Below are 9,665 nucleotides of genomic sequence, written 5' to 3'. Positions count from 1 at the left end.
TAGGATGAAAATAAGAAGAATTCCAAGCCGGCAAAAAGTGTATCTGCAGAGCTCCTCTAAGTGTATCTGCAGAATAGAGGAGCTCTGCAGATACACTTTTTGCCGGCTTGGAATTAATTCTATTTTCGTCCTACTTCTTCTTCTTCTTCTTCTTCATCCTCATCCTCAGAAGAAGAAGAAGAAGAAGAGGATGAGGATGAGGATGAAGAGGAAGAAGAAGAAGTAGGATGAAAATAAGAATTCCAAGCCGGCAAAAAGTGTATCTGCAGAGCTCCTCTATTCTGCAGATACACTTAGAAGAACTCTGCAGATACACTTTTTGCCGGCTTGGAATTATTCTTATTTTCATCCTACTTCTTCTTCTTCTTCTTCCTCATCCTCATCTTCTTCTGAGGATGAGGATGAGGAAGAAGAAGAAGAAGAAGTAGGATGAAAATAAGAATAATTCCAAACCGGCAAAAAGTGTATCTGTAGAGTTCCTCTTTTTCTGACAGTTCTCTGACAGCTCCTTCACATGTACAGCGGTTGAAACATTGTATCTGTTTCCGAATAAAAACATCTGTATCCTAAATGGAAACAAATAGATACAATGTTTCAACCGCTGTACATGTGAAGGAACTGTCAGAGAACTGTCAGAAATAGCGGAGCTCTCTGCAGGGACACTTTTGCCGGCTGATCGGGAAAAATCCGATTCGCGCACCCGAAGTAGGCTAATATTCGGATTCGACGCGAATCGAATTTTTCCTGAAATTCGTATCGAATTCCACTTCGCCTGGTTCGATTCGCTCATCTCTAGTTCTAATCCCAGTCATGGCTGCATCCCAGTTTGCATGCTTTCCCTGTATGGATGTGTTTCTGCCAACACTTCAAAGACATGCTGTTAGGTTAATTGGGCCTAGTACATGGCTGAGTTTCTGCCCTTAGATTATAAACTCCTTGATGTTTATGAAAGTTAAAAAAATGGAGATCAATTTTCTGGGTTGTCAGTGGCAGGATTATTCAATCATTCAATTATGATTTTGCCTAATGACTAGAAAGTGGAAAGGGGGTGAATCTTACCTGCGTCCTCTTCTGACAAGTTGGAAATGTGCAAGTTTCATGCTGTGTATTTTTCATTGTAACCTCCTTTTTTTTTTTTTTTTTTTTTTTTTTTTTTTTTTTTTAAAAAACCAGTCTCCTTATACAACTTGACCCCCTCCCCACCCCATCATCACCTGTCTCATATGCAAATCTATGGATCACCGCCCCACTCTTTTTAACTATTTACTGATCAAGTGAATGTGCCATTTTCTATCAGCTACAGCTTAGATCTGGCATTATTATACGATTGATTGTATATCACCACTAGTCTGAATTCACAATCCTGGTCAGTCCCATTCCCTTACCTCTAATAATCTTTAGGGCCAGTTCACACTACATGTTTCTGTTGCTTTTTCAGCATCACAAAGAAGGTTATATGGTTGTCAATGTCATAGTTCACATCAGCACTTGCATCTTCAGTGCATTGCAGGTGCTGTAAACAAAGTGGACCATGTTGCATTGTTTCTGCACAGAACTGTACTGGAACACGTTGAAATGTCCTTGAATGTACTAAAACGCACATGTCCCTAATTAAATTTAATAAAAAAGAGTAGAAAAACTAACAAAGGGATACAAAAATGCAATGCAACGTGTCCAAAATGTACTGGAACACACTAAACATGCATGCCAAAAGGGCATGAAAACTCATCAGGAACACATCTAGACTGTCTCTATAGTGTGAACTGGCCCTTAGGACTTGTTCACACCATTTTGTAGTGCAGAAACGCATGCAAGAACACACTTTTTCCAGTATAGCAAAGAAATGCAATGCCCTCTGTAGATGTGCGCAGGTACGATGATGAAAACTTAATTCCACCTACACACGTCGATTTAAAAACAGACCCATTCACAGCCACAAAAACGCATGGCACCACACTACTGTGCGGTTAGGTGCAACACACTTTGAAAATAATATGTCTGCAGTATTTTGGCATGTTGCCACATGTTAGGTAGCCCATTGAATTTAATGGGATGAGGAAAAAAAAAACCAAAATGCCCCATTCACACAGGTGCCCTGGCCTGTACAGCATGAATGAGTGGGTTGTTTGTGGCTGGAGCCACCTGTTACACTCTGGGGACACATCGGCTGTATGAACAGTTTTTAATCTGACAGGTGTGCAGGCATGGGGAAGTGGCCCTGAATGCTCACTGTCTGTGTCCAGGGCTGTACACCTGCAACCATATGCTTGTCAAATTAGGATCTGCAGCATTCCCATAGTGGAACATGGGTTGTCTGAAAATGGCGACAATAGCTCTGAGGAAGAAGGGACTCCCTTCGAAACGCGTCAGCTGTACTGAACACCTATTCCCCTGATGGGACTCATGTTATCTTCAAGTCCCTGAGAGGACTTACATGCCTGATTTTATTCGCTGTTTGTGAGTATGTTTTTTACAAGTAATAAATTTTGGTCGCTGAGGTAATGCGCAAGGCTGGTGCGCTTCTTGTTTTTTATTTCATTTTACAGTGCTGATTGGGCTTCCCCAGCCTTGGTTTGGAGCTGCACAGCCCTTTATGCAGTGGTGTTCGTTCTCCCCAGGCCTGGTTCCATCTTGTGCCACCTGTCTGAGTCTTGGAGCGCAGGAGAACTCTTTTTCGTTTTTCCATGAAAATGGCGACAGCCACATTTGATTTATTAACTCAGTACAGTTATCATTTTGATTGAAGAGGAATTTGTTTGGGATTGTGTCCATGAAGAAAATGTTGAGTGTATTTTTACCATAACTATAATTTGGATATTTTCTCTGGTGGTGGGGGCCTGTCAGGTATGCTGTACAGGGCCCTGTGATATCAAACAGTGGCCCTGGGTGTATGCTTGTGTCTGTCACCTGTATAGTTAGGAAGAACAATAACTTCTATTGATTATCTTGAACCTTTATGTACCTCAATGCATCTAGGGATTGGACACTTTTTCCTATGAAAAAATCCAAATTTCTTTAATGTTTCCCCTGGAGCAAACGTGAACTAACATACCGAATTCTCATTTTCCCCAATGTACCCAATTATGCATAGGCCAGATCTGTGCCCAGCTAGGACCTTCCAGTGGCTATTCTATGGAGAAGGTACACTTTTCTGTATGCCTCATCTGTATTGAGCTGCAATAATCAATATGTTGCAATGGGCAGAAATATTTGGACACAAACCGCATGAGCTCAAGTATCCAAACGTGAATGTTCCTTCATAGCAAGCCTCCATGATGTACTGTATGGGCCTGGCCCACTCCAAATGAATGCATTGTTCTGGTAGGTCCTCCTATTACAGACTTTAGCTACATGTGGAGGAAATTGCACTGACTTTTCATCACAATGCATATTATCTGGCCATCTTAAGTCTCGGGAATAGAATCAAGAGTATCTGACACTGTTTACTTAAAAAAAAAAAAAAAAAAAAAAGTAGTCTTTATCAGACTAAACCCAAAAATAAGCCAACATGGCTATAACATATCTTGAAAATATGGGGACTCTGATATCCAGCGACAGTCTGTTCACGAACGAGAAGCAATTCTGCACCCCTAAAACCTACAGAGGAAAGGGATGGTCAAATTGCTTCCAAACCACCTCTGGCATGCCAGGGTCTTTATGCAGGTTCTCGATGCCAGTTCTTGCCTGGTGCCACAATATCCACTGGCCACAAATGAAGGTGGCTTTCTCCCAGCTTCAACTGCAAGCAGTACCACTCCTGAAAAATGAGAGCAAATAATCATTGACACGTCATCATGACAGTCAATTCTCAGCGCAGGCTATCTAGAGTCGTTTTTTTTCCTTTGTTAATCATTTCAAGAGTTTAAGTAAACATTCTTGGAGCATTTACTGTGTTTGGAAAGGCACAAGGTCCGCCCCTACCCCAAGCACACTAATGCTTACTTGAAGTGGAGCTCCATCCCAATTTCATGATGTGCTTGAAAAGCTTGCCTCTCTGGTCTATGTGGCTCATGAAGGAGTCTTCTTGGGCTCACCCCAGAACAAGGTGCTTGTTCTGGGGGCAATGGACAGGAGAGGGGCCAAGGAATGCTGGCTTGGGAGCAGCTAAATGAATGATCTTGGCTGCTGTGTGGCAAGCGGCTGTTCAGAGCAGGTAAAGCAGTCCTTAGACAGGTCAGGTAAAGCAGTCCTTAGACAGGTCAAACATTGGCTGATCTAAAAAAAGTCGTTTGATCGGCCGTTACCAAAAAATTTACAAAAAATTGTCTTTTTCAACCAGTCTATGGCCGGCATTAGTCTTGCATGTTTATTGCAGTTTAGAACCATTTGTTAAGATCACTTTTCAAAACCCACCTGTGACGTCAGATGGCAAATTCCAACCGGTTTCCCAGGGTCTCCATCTGCCTTCTCCTTCAGCAGTTAATCAGCTGAAAGAAAAATAAAAACCTTTAGATACATGGCATAGGTTTTTTTTTTCTTCAGAAATCTACAGGTGGCACAGACAATAGGCCAAACTGGCCAGCTGTTCTACTTCCTCTTCACTCTCTTGCCCAAAACCACAGCATTTATTCATGTAATGTTTGATTCGTCAGGACAACTTGTCATGTTGACTACACACTGGCTAAAATGGCAACCAATGCTTGGCACCCACCCTCTACCCAATATTCTGCTACAGGGCGTCATGTGTGCACGCACCTTGGCCGTGGTGGTGTGTGGTGTTTCTCCCCCCCCCCCCCTCAGCTATCAATCCCTGGGTCCTTGTTGCTGACTCGGCTGTGCCCGCTGATTCACAAGCATCTCTGATGGGGAGGATAACCATGTAGACAAGACAGTTCTCCTTCCTGTCAGCTTGTGCATACTGCTTTGGATGGGCCCAGCACAGCCATCCTAAGCAGTGTCCTTAGAGTGAAGCACACAGACACAGCATAGAGTAAAACAGCACATGGGTAACCCCTGCCTCACACCACATGTTTACCCTTTCCTGTACAGTGCCAGTGCTTTTTGGTCAGCAGTGATCACTGTATTGGTGTCGCTGGGGATGTCGAGGACACAGTTAATTCCCCCCAGTGGCAAGAATGTCCGCCGCAGTCCCGCTATACATTCCTGTTCCCCACCATTACTAATACAAATAACCCAATTAAAACAAGATATATTCTGCCATTTGTTGATGCGTGAACATTCACATCAACAAACTAATTTTACACATTGTGATTTTAGGAAGCAAAGACATGGAGCAGAATACATTTTGCAATACAGAAATGGACATGTTTAATCTCAAAAAGGGAGAAATATTGCTTGGGTCACAAAAGTGAATGGCTTGGGTGATCTAGCGCAAGTATACACACAGGTAGCAGATTTGGCCCCTCTTACCATTTTTGAGCCAGTGACAGAAAAGACACTTCAAGCTAAGCTCCACCCAAAAGGGGAATTTTGACTTTAATGCATGTCCCCTGCTCCTGGTTAAGGATTGTCACCTTTTGTGGATAGTCTTTGAATGGGACTGGTACCTGCTCCCACTTGCGCTGCGATTGGAAATCGTAGTTTTCTTTGAGGTGTCTGGTCCTTGAAGACTACAGGACCATTCCCAAAGTGCAGCACTACTCAAGCATGTGTAGTGGGCACCTGCCTGTGAAGCCAAAAGCTGTCACAGCCAGGGGCACACATTGAAGATGGTGATGCCAGGGCAAGAAGATGGCTGATAAAACCAGTCATGGTGAGTGCCCTGCTGGATGGAGGGACCATTGAGTGTCTGTATTTGACAAGTCAGCAGCTACATTTTTGGTATCTGCTGAGTTTGTTTGTTTAACAAATCAAATGGAAAACCCCTAACTTGGAGGACGAACTTGCATTACGTCTAATCTTTGCTCTCCAATTTCTATATGCTCTGTCAAACTGTTACTTTCTTCAATAAATAAGACTTGGATTTGGGCATCCTTGTGTGGATTATTCTTGGTAATATTGTAGTCTGTTACTAACATTAATATTGTCCCACCTCAGATATAATGGCCAATTCTATGGATCGAAAAGATATAACTTCATTTAAGATGATTGGTCAATACCAAAACAAGGACCCTATTGATTGCAACTGCAAAAAATTTTAATCTCTACCTATGGTAGAATATGTACATGTGAAGTAGCAGGTGATGTCTGCACGTGTGGCCATCCCGTCTGCAGTATTTTGTCTGCGGGACACCCGCAGCTGACAGACTTCCGGCTCCCTCTCGGTTGTCTCCCAGGAATCATTCCTCGCCTGGCAGATGTGTAGGAGGAAACGGGTGAGGATGGTCCTGGAAGACTTCTGAGGAGAGTAGAATAACTCACCCCCAGGCCTGGCCGAACACAGAAAATGGCACTTTATGAGCCCCACTGTCTGCTCCATGATGGCTCGTGATTTTCTGAGCCTTATTCTAGTTTTGGTCAGCCAGGCTCTTGGGGTACCTGACTGGAGCAATCAGCGGCAGATAGGCAGCATCCCCTGTGGGAAAAAAAACAAATGTGGTCAAGTCATTGCATTAGTCTGGTTATATATTGAATAGACATTCAAACCGTACATTATTTCTAAGGATGGTTTCTAGCTAGACACAATTGATAGCCTGTCTCCATTTTACAGTGACTATGCTTTGTACAATGTGAATGTCAAAGCACTTTAGAGCATGAAGTTGGTGTTAGAATACATGAACCTTATCTCTTTTCCACATCTGCTGATTGGTGCATATATGCATCCTCTTGTTTTTGTTTTAGGGCCTAGAGTCAACATCTTTACAGCGTAAGGTGAATCTTTTGCTGGGCTGAGAGGGTGTTCCCAGTACAGTCCTCAGTGGGGCCAGAGAGAGAGCTATGTGTATGCATGCAAAGGTTAGCTTTATGATCATGTTGCTGTGATTGGCAAGCACAGTGGCCTCCTAACTGCAGGGCCTGGGCCTATGTCATCTATAGTAACATACATGCAATATTATAGTACATGTGTAGGCACAAACACACAATACTTTACCAAGAAGCCAGCCGTCTGGCATTTGGCCACTCTGGAATTTGCGGTATACACCCAACTGCTGGAGGATAAAAGCATCATGGCCCGACCCCGGAAAACCTGTGACACTCATAATACACTGTTTGGCATCACAGACAAGTTGGATGTTGAGTAGGACTGCTTGCGGTTGCGAAAGTTCCTTTCTTCTCTCCTGGGTGTCCTGATTCCAACATGGGTGCATTCTATTGCACCCAGTACTTGCAGCATTTGTGCCTGCTGGTAAAAAATCCACCTTCATGCCATTCCACTCATCTTCATTTTGTGGCCAGTGAATAAATTGGGGCACCAGGTCAAGAATGGCATCTATGACCTGCATAAAAACCCTGGACACGGTTGGTTGACGTATGCCAACCACAAGTCCAGAGGTGGTTTGGAAGCTGCCCCGACCCAAAATATACAGGGTCGTCAGCAATTTGACCATCCCGGGTACAGCATGACTGTGCCATGTGTTGGGCACAGTCTTTTCCTCTGAGGTGATAGAGGTGCAGAATTGCTTCTCGTCCTAAACGGAACCGACGCCAGATATCAGTCCCGCAAATTTTCAAGATATGCTCTTTGCAAAAAAAGCCTTGGTTGGCATAAGCGCACCAAAGGAGATGGAGGAGGTTCCTGATGTGCAGGAGCTACAGCTGCAGTAACAGTTACTGCAACATGCAGGCACTCATCATATGCATCACTTCCATTACCTTCCCACCTCACACCTGCTATCTCTACAACCCACAGATTGGACTGCTTTCGTGCATATATATGTGCATACGATAATGGGGCACAAATATACGTAATCGGCAAACGACTATAAATGAGAGCACGTGCAAAGTCAGCGTTCTCATACTGTAGATGTGGCCTGAGAGCATTTCTAAGGTAAGCTTACAATGTTGTTAGTACAACTTTACTGACATTTGTTACTAGAAACACCAAAAAATGTTATACAACACCGTGTAAAACAAATGTATCCTCTACTTAATTTACACATTTTTTGGATTATATCTGCTTTTCATTTAGCTAATTTTCAGCTGTTTGTAGCACCTGTAATGTAATGTGCCAGTGCCCAGAACATTTACTTATCTTATAATGTGGTGTTGGTCTGGCCAAACCATTTTTTTTTTTTATAAAGACTTTTGCTCTTACAGTGAGGAACAGAGGTATTTGAAAACCCCGTGATGTTGCAAGTTCTCCCACTTAGAAATCATGGAGGGGTCTGAAATTCACATTGTAGGTGCATTCCCACTCAGACAGAATTAAAAAAAAAAAAAAAAAAAAAAACCCCACACAATGTGATTTCCTGGTGTTTGTTTTTTTGTTTTTTTTTAAGTCTTGTACTGCTGAACATAAGTATTTGAACACCTGAGAAAACCAGTGTTTAATATTTGGTACAGAAGCCTTTGTTTGCAATTAGAGGTCAAATGTTTCCTGTCCTTGACCAGGTTTGCACACACTGCAACAGGTATTTTGGCCCACTCCTCCACACAGATCTCCTCTAGATCTGTCAGGTTTCGGGGCTGTCGCTGGGCAACAGTTTCAGCTCCCTCCAAAGATGTTCTATTGGATTTAGGTCTGGAGACTGGCTAGGCCACTCCAGAACCTTGATGTGCTTCTTATGGAGCCTCTCCTTGGTTATTCTGGCTGTGTACTTCAGGTCGTTGTCATGTTGGAAGACCCAACCACTACTCCTCTTCAATTCTCTGACTGAGGGAAGGAGGTTGTTGCTCAAAATCTCACAATGGCCCCATTTATCCTCTCCTTAATACAGTGCAGTCATCCTGTCCCCTTTGCAGAAACTCCCCCAAAGCATGATGTTACCACCCCCATGCTTCACAGTAGGGATGGTGTTCTTGGGATGCAACTCATCCTTTTTCCTCCAAACACGACGAGTGAAAATTCTACTTTGGTCTCATCTGACCACGACTTTCTCCCATGCCTCCTCTGGATCATCCAGATGGTCATTGGCAAACTTCAGATGGGCCTGGACATGTGATGACTTGAGCAGGGGAACCTTCAGTGCAACGCATGATTTCTAAACCATGACGGAGTAGTGTTCTACCGACAGTGACCTTTTGAAACTGGTCCCAGCTCTCAATGTCATTGACCAGCTCCTCCCTTGCAGTTCTGGGCTGATCCTCATCTTTCTTATCATCCGTGATACCTCACAAGGTGAGATCTTGCATGGAGCCCCAGTCCGAGGGAGGCTGACAGAAAATGGAAGAGGCTAAAAAGACGACTAACAATTGCTCCAACAGTTGATCTATTTTCACCAAGCTGCTTGGCAATTTTCCTGTAGTGCTTTCCAGCCTTGTGGAGGTCCACAATTTTGTCTCTGGTGTCTTTTGACAGCTCTTTGGTCTTGCCCAATTGCCCCTTTTGGTCTGACTGTGGGGTGGACAGGTCTTTAAAGAGCTCAGACAGGTGCTACTAAGTTAGATTAATGAGTGGAGTAGAGGTGGACTTTTTAAAGGCACAGTAACAGGTCTTTGAGAGCCAGAATTCGTGCTGTTTCTTAGGTGTTCAAATACTTATGTTCAGCAGTGCAAGACAAATTTTTTAAAAATCATACATACAATGTGATTTCCTGAATTTATTTTTTTTTTGTAAATGTCTCAGAGTGGGAATGCACCTACAATGTGAATTTCAGACCCCTCCC

At 43.4% G+C, this 9,665-nt stretch overlaps 1 long non-coding RNA gene across 1 annotated transcript; it reads right to left on the bottom strand.

Moving 5' to 3' along the window:
• Positions 1–3,464: 3,464 nt before the first annotated feature.
• On the bottom strand, positions 3,465–6,543 carry LOC149468514 (uncharacterized). The gene is made up of 3 exons (XR_016311711.1): positions 6,322–6,543; positions 4,354–4,427; positions 3,465–3,757 (listed from the first exon to the last, which is right to left on the bottom strand). It is a non-coding gene; the product is annotated as an uncharacterized LOC149468514 (long non-coding RNA).
• Positions 6,544–9,665: the final 3,122 nt, after the last annotated feature.

This window comes from Staurois parvus, unplaced genomic scaffold, assembly GCF_062004578.1.
Source record: "Staurois parvus isolate SC_StPar_1 unplaced genomic scaffold, SC_StPar_1.0 ptg000086l, whole genome shotgun sequence".
Lineage (NCBI taxonomy): Eukaryota > Metazoa > Chordata > Amphibia > Anura > Ranidae > Staurois > Staurois parvus.
The sequence above is the reverse complement of the archived record's forward strand: the minus strand, read 5'-3'. Positions and strand labels throughout refer to the sequence as shown.